The sequence below is a fragment of the Syngnathus scovelli genome, chromosome 12 (genome assembly GCF_024217435.2).
Source record: "Syngnathus scovelli strain Florida chromosome 12, RoL_Ssco_1.2, whole genome shotgun sequence".
NCBI classification, from domain to species: domain Eukaryota; kingdom Metazoa; phylum Chordata; class Actinopteri; order Syngnathiformes; family Syngnathidae; genus Syngnathus; species Syngnathus scovelli.
Window position 1 is genome coordinate 12,754,763 of NC_090858.1, and position 15,461 is coordinate 12,770,223.

Consider the following 15,461-nt stretch of genomic DNA (forward strand, 5'->3'; position numbering starts at 1 on the left):
AGGCCTTCTGCAGCGGCCTTAGCGGATTTGTCAGCAAAAGCATTACCAAGAGAAACAGGATCAGATCTTGCAGTGTGAGCAGCACATTTGCAAACAGCCACCTTTAAAGGTAGCTGGACAGCGTCCAAAAGTTGAGTTAGTAATGTGGAATGGGTGACGGGCTTCCCTGTAGAAGTTATCATGCCACGGTTGCTCCACTGCTGAGCAAAAACGTGCACTGTAGCAAAAGCATACTGACTATCAGTCCAGATAGTGACGGACTTGTTTGCAAACAATTTGCAGGCCCCAGTCAAAGCAATGAGCTCAGCGGCCTGTGCTGACATATAGGATGGCAGTTTAGCAGCCTCCAAGATTTCGTCGGCAGTAACAATGGCATACCCAGTAAGGGTCACTCCAGATTCATTTTTCTTAGAAGACCCATCAACAAAAACCACATCACCATCTGGCAGAGGCGTATCTTTCAAGTCAGGCCGAGCCTTTGCAATCTGTTGGGCAGCATCGACACAATCATGGAATTCACCGTCGTCAGGAAGGGGAATGAGAGTGGCAGGATTGAGTGTCGTGCATCTTTCAACGGTCAGGTGCGGCTGAGACAGTAACGTAGCCATGCAAGAAAGATGACGTGCAGGCGACAGAAAAGTCACTCACTCACTCACTCACTCACTCACTCACTCACTCACTCACTCACTCACTCACTCACTCACTCACTCACTCACTCACTCACTCACTCACTCACTCACTCACTCACTCAATCTGACAATCAATCAATCAATCAATCAATCAATCAATCAATCAATCAATCAATCAATCAATCAATCAATCAATCACACAGGTGTTAACTAATTTCTAATTATATTGCAAGCAATTCCTAATCCTACTTTACCTTTGTATAAGGCACAGGTGTCAAATTGTGCTTCATATTCATGTCATTACTCGAATTGCAAATTATCTTCCCTCTTAATAATGTTGTAAGTTTAAATATTAGACCAGTTTGTATTTGTCTGATTTGAAAGCGAGTTACTCGTCAGCTTGTTTTGCAACTCCCACAATATGAGGCGCTCACACATCTACTCGGGTATGACAGTCATACCGGCCCTCCAAAAGAAGCCATGACTACACCGCGGCCCTTGAACAAATGAGTTTGACACCCCTGGCACAAGGGATAGCCTTCTCATTGATCAATCGCGTATCTTAAATCATGCTTTTCCTCCTTTGAAGCGACTATGTACTTCAAACCCAAACGGCACCATTTTATAGGGAAAAATTTGTCGAATTTATTCGTTGTCGACATAATACTGGTCACAAATTTGCATGTAGAGCATTTTTGATTTGTTGATCATAGACATCAGTTGAACACTCTTTCTGGTCTGTGTCTAAAGTCTTCAACCAACTTATCTTGTTTTTGTTTAGTTCGGCCAATGTCTGTGTAATTTGCTCTACGTTGGAATTTTATTTTTATCCTGCCCAATAGTTGGTCAATTTGTATTCGTAATGGCACCCCGTTATATTCCAATGGACGGCCCTGGAGATCAAAAGGACTCCAGGTGCCTTTAACGCTTGCCCAATGTTTGGTTAAGGATGCCATGAAAACCTGTTGTACTTCATCACCTCTCAAATTATAGGAAGCAATGAGTTGTTTAATTTGGGGTACAAAGACGGAAAGGATGGTTCGCTTTGCCGTGCCACAACATCTGTCTTTGTAATTTGATCATTTTTCTCATCTTCATTCATCACATTCTTAGCTGCGATTCTTAAGCGAGCTCGCGCTGACACTGTGTCATCATCTTCCTGTCTGTGCAACAGCAAGTTCTTTTTTATCTTTTCTTCGTCTTCCTTATCTTTCACTTTTCCTCTCATCTGGGAAAATGAGAATGTAATTTTGCTTTTTAATTTTTAATTTTAAGTCTTGCAAAATTGCTATATCCTTACTGCACCGAGATAAACTGTTAAACATATCTTTAAACAAAAACAATCTATGCTCCTGCAGAGACTCTTCAAAATGGGACCCAAATGTCAGATTACAAATCAAACCTCCTCCTTCACTCTCACATTTTTTGATAGAACAGTCTACTTAGCTAGACACTGTCATATCGTACTAAATAATGGCCTGCAAATTAAATATAATGTTGTTGCTGTGGTCCCTCAAAACATGTGACTAGAATTTGGACAATTACTAACCCCCATCAATTGATAAATTATCTCCTCACTAAAGTCCTAGCCTGTTAACCTATCTGCATCAAGAAGACATTTGCAATGCAGGGGATTAGAGAATAATAATAACACCAGTGATTTCTAATCATTAACCTAATTTTATCCAGTTCTACAATGTATGTTTTCTCTTACTCTCACATTTTTATGAGGGTTGGGCACTCTCCTCGTCGGATGAGTTTCTGCCCACAACCGTCATATTATTCTATAATTTCTAATTTTTACATTTAACAATGCAAATCTGATAAACCATTGTCTAGCACACCGTTTTCGTGCACCAATTTAGCGCAATTCCAACCTTTATAACGAACTGATACACAAAGACAAACATACACAGAAACAAACACACGGGCCCACAACATAGACATGACAATCTTCCCAGCTGATAACAAGGGTGGGGGGAGCAACTGAAGTGCGGAGAGCCTCGCCACCGCCACGTCGCATAATGCAACCCACCTCTGTCCAAAATATGCATTTGTCAAGATATTTTATATTTTCGGTGTCGACCTCTTCCATCAATTTCCAATCTTTGCATTTTAATTCATGTCGGGGTAGCAGCTTTTGTTTGCTATTTGATTTTCCCATGGTTTATTTTCTAAATTTCGGAGTTGGCAATTCGAATGGCACCTACAGTGTCCTAAAGCCAACTTTATTCACAGGACAGTGGTTAAATGTTCGATGTGTGGCGAGTCTCTTTTCACCTTCCCGGAGGAAGCAGAGAGTCCTTGCTTTCATCCACACAAAGCCACTGTTTACAATCCTGTGTTGTTTACATAGAGGAGAGCTCAAATGAGGTCACTCTCAGTCAAACCATACACACACACACAATGCGCACTTTTATCGTCTCACAGGCAAGCAGGGGAGTCCACCCTCCCGTGGATTTTAACAAACTCTTTAACCTTCCTATTGTGTAAGAAAACTTATTTTGCCTTTTTCTTGAAGTAGATATAAAACCTATCTTTTCATGGATAAATGAGCCAAACCAGCTAAACAAGAGTTAAGAAAAACACCACAGATGGCAGCAGAAAGCTAACACATTAGGAAGGTTAAGTTAGGAGGCCCCACGACACCTCAGTGGAATTTAACTGCTCCAAATTACCTGTACTTTTTAGAAAACAGAGGAGTCCGCCCTCCCGTGGAATTTAACTGACTTTTACGTCAGGGGACTCCACCATCCCCTGCAGAATTTAACTGTTTCTAATTGCACTTGATAGGTTCTAGAATTGTCAAGGTTTTAAGTGACCTCTTGTCACTGCACTTTCATTACTTTTAACAGAATCAAGATCCGTACTCACAGTCTGCTGGGCCTTCTCCTCGGATGATCTCGTCAACCACTCCGGCGTCCAGCTGACTGATCGAGTCAGCCCCGTGAAAAGGGTTTCCTCTATATGCCTTGGCCAAGGACTTGTCCTGGGTCGAAAAGTCAGCTGGAATCCCGAAATAGGTCTATTGAGATCCCGGACGAGCCCCCAAAAATCTGTTAGGTTCAAAGTGCTAACTGAATATCTGAATAAGAGAAAAGGGTCAGCAGACAAAAAACAAGTGAGGCAGAATATTGAGTCTTTTCTCGCGAGGAGTGCAATCAGACTTACAGCAATCCGACTACTCTAAAAATCTGTTTTACACTCCTCGCTCTTTTTATTTGGAATGCCCTATCCACAGTGTGAGACGATTAGCCCTTAAGGGGGGGGGGAAAGAGATTGTGGCTTCGTCTCGTAAGAAACAAAAAGTAACGCACAAAGTGTTGCGTGCAGATATGTCTATATCAGCAAAACAGTTTAAGCGATATTCTGAGAGATAAAAAGAGAAAGTGACGTTCTTTAAGGAAGATCAGAAGGTTCGTGACGCATTGTTTGACGTGTTGTTTTCACGATCTGTTCTGGTGGACGCTGAGCTGTCAGCAGCATCTTGTTTGACACAACCGTCATCTCGCCCCTGACCCAGCCGTAATCCTTCTGTTCTGTTGTACAAACCGAAACAGCAGAAGTTTATTTACTAATTTTTAAAATGTAAAACATTACTTAGGACCATTCGCCACACCCTTTAGTGTCATAGCCATCTCAGAAACCTGGCTGAGCCTGGAGAAAGGGGTGGACTTTGATCTAGAAGCATATGAACTAAACTTCATTAATAGGGCTGATAAAAGGGGAGGGGGGCAGCCTTATATGTAGATAAAAGACTAAAATACAGGATTGTCAACCGTATGACTGCTGCCATTAAGGATATATGTGAATGTATTACCATAGAGATAAACATGGAAAAAAGAAAAATATCACTGTCGGCTGTGTTTATAGAGGTCCTAGCTCCAGTATAGATACATTTAAGGAAATAATGGAAAATATCGTTACAAACATTGAGCAGAAGGTAACTTTTACTCGTGGTGATTACAACACCTAAATCCTAATAATTTACCAGCCATTGATGAATTCACTGCTACAATGTACAGTATGGGCCTTTAGCCGACCATTACAAAACCCAGCAGAATGACATCTCAATCAGCTACAATTATAGATAACGTATTTAATAATAACTTGGAAGACAACATAAGTGGACTACTAATAAATGATATGTCACCATCTGCCAGTGTTTGTTATTTTTGACTGTGATTATAAAAGGCCTAAGGAGGAAAACTTACTAAGACAGAGGAGAGTAAGAACGGAGGATACCCTTGAAGTAGTGAGATCTGAACTGCTGAGGCAGGATTGGCGAAAAGTATACGAAGCAATGGATGTTGAGTCCGCGTATGACTCTTTCTTGAAAACGATTATGACCATATATGACAGAAGCTGTCTAATTCAACAAAGTAGATATACAACAAAAAATACTGACAAACCATGGATCACAAAGGGACTATCAAATACCTTTAAAAAAAACAGTTTGTTTTTATATATTTTATATTTGATTTATTTTTCTCTTGTACTATGTTTTATGAATTCCTTATACAAACTGATATACTAAGAAAATGTAAGAAGGATTATTATAATAGAGTGCTAGAAAACAACAAAGACAATATAAAGGGTACATGGACTATATCAAATTCAATTATTAGAAACAAAAAGACTAGCTCCTATTTCTCAGACTTCTTCATGGAAAATGGTAAAACAATCACTAATAAAATAGATCTGGTGGAAGGATTTCAAAAGTCAAAGTCAAAGTCTGCTTTATTGTCAATTTCTTCACATGCCAAGACACACAAAGAGATCGAAGTTACGTTCCCACTATCCCACGGTGACAAGACATATTACACAATATACATACAAGTAACCAACACAAGAGCACCACTCTGTTCCGTACTGTAACTGTCAGTGAGAATGGGTAGAGTCCATCACTCGTATACTCCATCGCTTCTCGGCCTTTTGGCTAAGATCAAGTGTAGTATCTGTTCTTAGCTGGCTAGAAGGCGATCACCTCTCCTGAGTCACCAGTTCTCACCCTGACGTGGCATTGAACTTGACTCACTTTGTGGAGGAAATAGTGTCATAGCATTGTGTTACAAATAACCTGATACTTTTGTGACAGAATCTACTGTGGCAAGTTACTTTAATTTACTTTGTTATTTTGTAGATGTTTGGTATTCTTTAAGTGTTTCTTTCCTTTTGTCTAAATGTCTTTAGGTGGTGCTTCCACTATGGCGGCTCCCCATGCGGCCATGCGGAGGCACCATAGTGTACGCTTTAATTTTAAGGAAATGAATCGTGAGCCGCTGGTAATGTCAAGTTTAGACTTTTCCAGAAAGCTAATCCAACAAACCCTGAAATTTAAAGCATATGATTTGAACTGCATTATAACGTTGCCTTTTAGCAAAGGCTTTGATGTGAGGTTTTGCTCTGCGGCAAACCTACGTGAGTTTTGGAATCGGGATGGAAATGTTAAATCCCAGTTCTCTGTGTTTAATGTTGAAAAGCAGACCGACAATACTGCGAAAACAGTTATTGTCAGAATGTTTAATGAGACAGTGAATGCAGAGGACATTTGTAATTTTCTGGGAAGATATTGCACGGTTAAAGGCCAGGCTATGAAGGTGAGAGATGAAGATGGCATCTGGAATTGTTCCTGGCGGGTCCCCATTCAACAATGGGAGAACCCTCAGGGGTTCCAGGGCCTGAAACATCTCCCATCAATGATAGTTTTGGGAGAAAACCGAAGCTACATATATTGTCAGGGCCAACCCAAGCTCTGCCGCAAGTGTGGACAGCATGGGCATCTTGCAGAAGCGTGTGAGCAAATAATATGCCGGAAATGTAGAGTTATTGGTCACACTTTTGAAGAGTGTACCAATGGCAGAAAGTGCCATCTCTGTGTAGAAACTGATCATCTCTACAGAAAGTGCCCAAGGTCTTTTGCCAACAAACTGAACGCCGGGAGAGAAATGACACAGGTGAAGGAAAATGAAGCTAACAAACATTTTGGAAATTCAAATTTCCCTCCAAGGCCTGAGATTGGTGGAGAGGAAACGGGTGGGGAGGGGTCAGGTGACGAGGAAACAGGTGATGAGGGAACAGGTGACAAGAGAACAGGTAACGAGGGAATAGATGAGAAGAGGAAAAAGGAGGGGCATGTGCCACCCCCACCAACAGAGAATGCAGAAGAAATTGATGGAGTAGAAGAAATGCCTACAAGTAGTGGAGAGGAAACAAGTGAGGAAAGGGAAAGGGAGGGGCATGCGGTAAGCACATAAATGGAAAGTGACATGTCACAAGAAATAGCCACAGATGAGTTGAGTGCAGGCACCCAGATTCCTTGTGCGCAAAAAGCTAAAAGACTCGCATCTGAACGGTACTCTGAATCGCCGTCGATGTTAGAGAAGAGAGGAAAGCCTCGGAGCTGTCACGACTCGTCCCCGGTTGTTTTATAATGTGTAGGTTGTCATGGTTTCTGTCCGCGTCTGTGTACTCACCCCTCCCTTCCTGTATCTACTCACAATCAATGTCCTAATCACAGTCACCTGCCTCTCGTTACCTGTCTCTTATTTAAGTCCTGTCTGCGTGTCACTCTCTGTCGGATCGTTGATCCTTGTCTTTGTCAGTTCTGTTTCCGTTAGCCAAGTCTGTCGGTCGGTCTGTTGAGTTATGTTAGTTTACCGGTTCTGTTGGTCTCGTTCCCCTCATCCTCCCTTCCAACTACCTTTTCCCTCAATAAACCCTGGTCCAAGCTGCATTCGGTTGCCCTGCTCCATTCCTGTCCTGACAGAACGATCCAACCCCTTCAGCGACCAGCGCCTGGACCAACCTGCTCCACCAGTTCCCACCGTGACGCACGATCCACGTCCGTCGTTGGAGCTTGTTCCAGCGCCACCGACTCCGCGGCCGCTGTCAGACTTCGCTCCAGCGACGCCGGACCCGCGGCCGCCATCGGAGTTCCTCCCGACGCCATCAGTTCCGCGGCCGCCATAGGACTTCGCTCCAGCGACGCCGCACGCACGTGCGCCATCAGGATCCACCTTTGCGCCGCCGGATATGCAGCTGTCACCGGACCCGCGGCCGTCGCCGGACTTCGAGCCACGTGCACCGGACCCGTGATAGTCCCTGGCCCCGCTCCCACTGCTGCAACATGCGGTGGCTCCTGCCGCTGCGCGCAGCGCTGACTTCCAAATGACGCTGATTGCGGCTCTGACGTTCCGTATGCCGGCAATTGCGGTTCAGACTCTCCGTTTGCCGCAGAGCGCGGCTCTGCTTCCCGAGATTCTGCTGATTGCAGTTCTGTCCCAGAGTTTCCGCCGATTGCGGTTCTGTCCCCGAGTTTCCGCCGATTGCGGTTCTGTTCCCCGAGTATCTGCCAAGTGCGGTTCTGTCCCTGAGTTTCCGCTGAGCGCGGTTATGTCCCAGAGTTTCCGCCGATTGTGGTTCTGTTCCCAAGTTTCCGCCGAGCACAGTTCTGTCCCCGAGTTGCAGCCGAGCACAGTTCTGTTTCCCCAGTTGCCGTCGAGCGCGGTTCGGACTATCTGTGTGCCGCCGAGCGCGGTTCAGACTTTGCTGCCAGTTCAGACTTTGCTGTCAGTTCAGACTTTGTCATAGACCATGGGGGTCAGTGAGACAAGTGCGCTTCCCCCCCGCCCACCCCGCACACCTTGTAGGGTTTGGGTTTTTGGGACCCGTTCCTTGTGGGGGAGTACTGTCACGACTCGTCCCCGGTTGTTTTATTATGTGTAGGTTGTCATGGTTTCTGTGTCTACTCACAATCAATGTACTAATCACAGTCACCTGCCTCTCGTTACCTGTCTCTTATTTAAGTTCTGTCTGCGTGTCACTCCTTGTCGGATCGTTGATGTCATTCTTGTTTCTTTGAGTTCCTGTCTTTGTCAGTTCTGTTTCCATTAGCCAGTCTGTCGGTCGGTCCATTGAGTTATGTTAGTTTGTCTGTTCTGTTGGTCTTGTTCCCCTCATACTCCCTTCCAACTACCTTTTCCCTCAATAAACCCTGGTCCAAGCTGCATTTGGTCGCCCTGCTCCATTCCGATCCTGACAGGAGCCCAGATAGTGAGCTGGATGAGTCCAGAGTTTTCCCTTCCGACTCACCAAATGAAATCTCCTTTTTAAATATATGCCTACAATCGACACCCAAAAGCCGCAATACCATGAATTTGAGGTTGAGGAAGAGACCGTTACCAGACGCGACCAGGAGAGGTCGCCGGCAGCCAAGCTCTGCCTGTTGTACCGCAATAAAGGACGAATTACTTTTAAAAGAAATAACCTAACTGTTGCACTCAATGATTGGTTTGAATAGCAAATATGACACCCTCTATAGGAGTATTATACTAATGACACAAACCCTATCAATCATGAATGTTAGAAGTGTAAAATCAAAGATTAGAGCTCTAAGTGTCTAGTGTCTCCATAAAAACCCTCAATGCAGATGTGATTTTAATTCAAGTGTGCGGCATACCCTTTTTAAGAAATTACAGACAGTGGGAGGAGATGTGGCCCTATCCATTGTTATGGAGTGGGTCAAATGAAAACTGCAATGATGGATTGGCCATTTTAATAAATAACCCCCAAATTCTTTTAAACAGGAGCACAGTGGAGTAACAGATTATGCACAGACCAGATTGCCACCCTGCGCATAATTATAGAACAGTCAATAGAATGGAACTCCCCCTTATACGTAAACTTCATAGATTATGAAAGAGCATTTGACAGTGTAGACAGAGAAACACTGTTGAAACTACTGAGACATTATGGGATCCCAGAGAAGATCATCACTCTGATCCAAAGCACCTACCAGGAAATGTCATGCAAGGTTCTATATGCAGGCCAACTGTCAGAAAGCTTTGAGGTCAGGACCAGTGTTAGACAGGAATGCCTCGTATCATCCTTAATGTTCCTCCTAGTAATAGACTGGATCATGAAGACCACTACTACGGGCAGGAAAAACGGCATACAGTGGAACCTCTTGACACAACTAGACGACCTTGACTTTGTGGACACAACCACAATCAGATGCAGGACAAGACTACCAAACTACCAACCACATTCCTTGGGACGGGGTTAAGGATAAACCAGCACAAACAATGATTTTTGCTGCACAAACCGGCACAAACGAAACTCAAACGAATCAGACTATTTTCCTTAAATTTTGCAAGGTTGGGGGGGCTGCATGACGTCATCGCTAGAAATCAAATGCCTAATATCTCCGAAACGGAAGCAGCACGAACGAAACTTTTTGCTGCACAAACCAGCACAAACGAACGGTACCAATGTTGGTCCATTTGGAGGAAAGGGAGGGGGGGATGACGTCATCGCTACAAAATAAATGTGTAATATCTCCGAAACGAAAGCAGCACAAACGAAAATTTTTGCTGCACAAACGAAGCACAAACGGACGGTACCATTTTGGGTCCATTTGGGGTGAAAGGGGGGGCTGGGTGAACTCTGACCTTGGCGGTCTGATCCCCGGCTGCAGAAGCTGGCTCTTGGGACATGGAATGTCACCTCTCTGGCTGGAAAGGAGCCCGAGCTGGTGTGCGAGGCAGAAAGATTCCGACTAGATATAGTCGGACTAGCCTCCACACAGTTTAGGTTCCGGTACAAGCCCTCCCGAGAGGGGCTGGACTCTCTTCCACTCTGGAGTTGCCCACGGTGAGAGGCGTCGAGCAGGTGTGGGTATACTTATTGCCCCCCGGCTGGGCGCCTGCACATTGGGGTTCAACCCGGTGAACGAGAGGGTAGCCTCCCTCCGCCTTCGGGTGGGGGGACGGGTCCTGACTGTTGTTTGTGTCTATGCACCAAACAGCAGCTCAGAGTACCCACCCTTCTTGGGGTCCCTGGAGGAAGTGCTGGAGAGCGCTCCTTCTGGGGACTCTATCGTTCTACTGGGTGACTTCAATGCTCACGTGGGCAATGACAGTGAGACCTGGAAGGGATCTGAACCCGAGCGGTGTTCTATTGTTGGACTTCTGTGCTCGACACGGATTTTCAATAATGAACACCATGTTCAAACATAAGGGTGTCCATGTGTGCACTTGGCACCAGGACACCCTAGGCCCCAGTTCGATGATCGACTTTATAGTCGTGTCATCGGATTTGCGGCCGCATGTTTTGGACACTCGGGTGAAGAGAGGGGCGGAGCTGTCAACTGATCACCACCTGGTGGTGGGTTGGCTCCGATGGTGGGGGAAGATGCCGGTCCGACCTGGCAGACCCAAACGCTCTGTGAGGGTCTGCTGGGAACGTCTGGCAGAATCTCCTGTCAGGAAGAGCTTCAACTCCCACCTCCGGCAGAGCTTTTCCCACATCCCGGGGGAGGCGGGGGACATTGAGTCTGAGTGGACCATGTTCCGCGCCTCCATTGTTGAGGCGGCCGACCGGAGCTGTGGCCGAAAGGTCGTTGGTGCCTGTCGTGGCGGCAATCCCCGAACCCGCTGGTGGACACAGGCGGTAAGGGATGCCGTTAAGCTGAAGAAGGAGTCCTATTGGGCCGTTTTGGCCTGCGGGACTCCGGAGGCAGCTGACAGGTACCGGATGGCCAAGCGGAACGCGGCTTCGGCGGTTGCTGAGGCAAAAACCCGGGCGTGGGAGCAGTTCGGTGAGGCCATGGAGAATGACTTTCGGACGGCTTCGAGGAAATTCTGGTCCACCATCCGGCGTCTCAGGAGGGGGAAGCAGTTTAACGTCAACACTGTGTGGGGATGGCGTGCTGCTGACCTTGACTCGGGACGTCGTGAGTCGGTGGGGAGAATACTTCGAAGACCTCCTCAATTCCACCTACACGCCTTCCATTGAGGAAGCAGGGCCTGGAGACTCTGAGGCAGATTCTCCAATCTCTGGGGTCGAAGTCACTGAGGTAGTTAAAAAACTCCTCGGTGGCAAGGCCCCGGGGGTGGATGAGATCCGCCCAGAGTTCTTAAAGGCTCTGGATGTTGTGGGGCTGTCATGGCTGACACGCCTCTACAACATTGCGTGGACATCGGGGACAGTGCCTCTGGATTGGCAGACTGGGGTGGTGGTTCCCCTCTTTAAGAAGGGGGAACGGAGGGTGTGTTCCAATTACAGGGGAATCACACTCCTCAGCCTCCCCGGTAAGGTCTATTCAGGGGTGCTGGAGAGGAGGGTCCGTCGGGAGGTCGAACCTCGGATTCAGGAGGAGCAGTGTGGCTTTCGTCCTGGCCGTGGAACAGTGGACCAGCTCTACACCCTCGGCAGGATCCTCGAGGGTGCATGGGAGTTCGCCCAATCAGTCCACATGTGTTTTGTGGACTTGGAGAAGGCGTTCGACCGTGTCCCTCGGGAGGTTCTGTGGAGGGTGCTTCGGGAGTACGGGGTGCCGAGCCAACTGATAAGGGAGGTTCGGTCCCTGTATCACCGATGCCAGAGTCTGGTCCGCATTTCCGGCAGTAAGTCGGATTCGTTCCCAGTGAGGGTTGGACTCCGCCAAGGCTGCCCTTTGTCACCGATTCTGTTCATAATTTTTATGGACAGAATTTCTAGGCGCAGCCAAGGCGTTGAGGGGGTCCGCTTTTGGGGACCTCAGCATCGCGTCTCTGCTTTTTGCAGATGACGTGGTGCTGTTGGCTTCTTCAGGCCGTGATCTCCAGCTCTCGCTGGAACGGTTCGCAGCCGAGTGTGAAGCGGTCGGGGTGAGGGTCAGCACCTCCAAATCCGAGTCCATGGTCCTCGATCGGAAAAGGGTGGAATGCCCTCTCCGGATCGGGGATGAGATCCTGCCCCAAGTGGAGGAGTTCAAGTATCTTGGAGTCTTGTTCACGAGTGAGGGGAGGATGGAGCGTGAGATCGACAGGCGGATCGGTGCAGCGTCGGCAGTAATGCCGACTCTGTACCGGTCCGTTGTGATAAAGAGAGAGCTGAGCCAAAAGGCAAAGCTCTCAATTTACCGGTCAATTTACGCTCCTACCCTCACCTATGGTCACGAGCTATGGGTCGTGACCGAAAGAACGAGATCTCGGATACAAGCGGCCGAAATGAGTTTTCTCCGCAGGATGTCCGGGCTCTCCCTTAGAGATAGGGTGAGAAGCTCGGTCATCCGGGAGAGACTTGGAGTAGAGTCGCTACTCCTCCACGTTGAGAGGAGCCAGATGAGGTGGCTCGGGCATCTTATCAGGATGCCTCCTGGACGCCTCCCTGGGGAGGTGTTCCGGGCATGTCCCACCGGTAGGAGACCCCGGGGACGACCCAGGACGCGCTGGAGAGACTATGTCTCTCAGCTGGCCTGGGAACGCCTTGGGATCCCCCGGGATGAGCTGGATGAAGTGGCTGGGGAGAGGGAAGTCTGGGAGTCCCTCCTAAAGCTGCTGCCCCCGCGACCCGACCCCGGATAAGCGGAAGAAGATGGATGGATATTTTGTTTCGCTATGATATACTTTGAAACAGCATTTCAGACCTCTAGCCTCTTAGCCTTTTTTACTATATTTTTGAGTTTTCAATCGAGAGAACTTCAAGACTGAATAATTTTTGCTCTATTGAGAATGATGAGTGGAAATTATTGTTAGTTGTTCGAACAATTGAAACTTGTAATTTTCTTTCTTGCTTATTCATTAAATTTCTACTTTATAATCATTTAATTTCAATTAATGAATATTTTGATCTTTTATGCTTTATATCTCTTGTTTCTCTATCATAGTCATACTTAAAACTGTTCAGTTCTTTTTTAAATGAAGACAGCTTTGATCCTTGACATGAGGGAGTGTCAGAATCTGGTTCAAAACCATTAACTTAAACTCAGCTAGTGTGAGTGTACGCTAGTGAAAATAAACGAGTTCCTGCGGTCTTAACAAAGACAGTTAAACTATTCCGAGCGGATAACAAAAGAAACATTCTTAATAGGAAAGGAGAGCCGCTGAAACGGCCGTGATCGAGGAGATCCTGGTTCTCGACAAAGTAGTTACTCAAACCTCGGGTTTCTTTGATTTCAGCGGGACTGGCGTCCCCAAATGACGGAATTAATCTAACAATAGATTAGTTACCTCAACAGCGGTTAGACTCGGAATGAATCTTCTTTCCGTACCGGCTTACATCAATTCTCGTCTACCCTACAGACTGCGTGACTGCAGAGGGGCTAAAGTACAGAATTTTACCCTTTCAACGGAGAGCCGGTCACTTATATCAGATAAGTGCACGATTGACAGTGTGATCTTCTCCACGGTTGTGCCTCTAGCTCCTCACTCATAGTTCTCGCCTTGCTCTTCGACGGCAAGTTCTTCAGATCCTCTGGTTCGCAGTAAGATCGCCGCCACAGCCACGTTGAATTCTCTCACCAAGTCTTGTGCATCCTGCTTGTAGATTACCTCCACCGATCACCGCCAAGATCCGCCACTGCTGCCCCGCTCCGTGCTCCTGGCTCCGTTCATCCCGCTCTACCTCCACCGCAGCTCCTCCAATAAACACTCCTCACTAATTCTGGACGTCTGAGTTGGTTTTTCTGCATGTGGGTCAGGTCAATCGCTAAAACGATGACAGTAACGGCAACCCTGGTGTGATCATTGAAGCACTTGAGAGTAAACTTTTACATGGTGTCAGGAATAAGATGAGCCTTCTCGCCGCCGAGTTTTTATCTTTTCTTTACCGTGTACGTGTAGTAGTTGTTTATTACGTTACGTTTTGTTCGCATTGGCTACCATAACGCCAACAAGCCGCTCTTCTTACCTGTATTTTGCAGAGCCGACCCCCTCATTTTCAACAAAAACATCGCAGAGAATTGGCATGTTTTTGAAAGGGAATATGATGTCTTCATTGCCGCGGCACAGCCAAGACCAGGCTTACATCCTCCTCAACATCGCTGAAACAGAGGCCATCGAGCGGGAGCGTTCATTTGTCTATAACCCAAAGGTGCGAGTTCCTGACGGTGAAGGATGGTTCACGATTGTCACTACCGCCGAGTCCAGAGAGGATCCAGTGTGCCTTAAAAGAAAGTTCGCTAGAATCGGCAACCCACAAAATAACAGGATTATGACAAACACAAGTTTCAGAAGATACCAGAAGCAAGATGAGACAATCGAATAGTTTATTAGCAATTTGAGGATCAAGGCCAAATGTTGTCACTTCGGAGAGATAACAGATGAGCTACATTTGTGACCGCATGGTCTGCGGCATTACAAGTGACACTTTGAGGAAAGCCTTGTTGAGGGATAGCAGGCTGACTCTAGCCAAAGCCATTTCAATCGCCTGCATTCATGAGACGATTGAGGAAAGCAGTAAGACACTAGCAACAGCAGCTACCAGCGTTGATGCAGTTAAGCCAGCACCAAGTAGTTTAGCCGAAAACCGAACCACTGGATGCTCAAACTATCCCAAAAAGCAGTGCCACAGCTGCAGAACCCTTAGTCATTACAAACAGTGCTGTAAGTCTAAACCACGCAACCAACTATGTAGACCCACGAGACAATCGGTGAACGAAATCGAAGTGGGTGCAACAAGGAGACATTTTATGTGGATGGTGTTGAGGCAGACAGTAAGGTGGTCTATGTCAACTCGACAATGACAAACGCATTGAAAAGAAAGTTGATAGAGGGGCAAAATGCAATTTGATACCACTAAAAAATCACAGAAGAGAGACAAATGGATAACAACTAATCAAGCAAGGGAAAACAGTCAGCCTCGTCTTTTATGGCGGCACCAGACATCAAACGTAGCCTTGATGTCCACCAGGTCACCGTGGAAAGCAACACTAACTTCAGCTTACAAGTACTAGCTCAGTACAAGGACCTACTCAGCAACGAGCAGGGAGAACTTCCTGTCATGTACTCCATGGAGCTGGATCCCAATGTGCTGCCTGTGGTCCGCCCTGCCCACCGCGTCCCTATT

The 15,461-nt window shown here is 46.7% G+C and overlaps 1 pseudogene; it reads left to right on the plus strand.

Annotated features, from left to right (window-relative positions):
* The first annotated feature begins 5,548 nt into the window (after nt 1-5,548).
* On the plus strand, nt 5,549-5,752 carry LOC125979061 (U2 spliceosomal RNA; annotated as a pseudogene).
* Nucleotides 5,753-15,461: the final 9,709 nt, after the last annotated feature.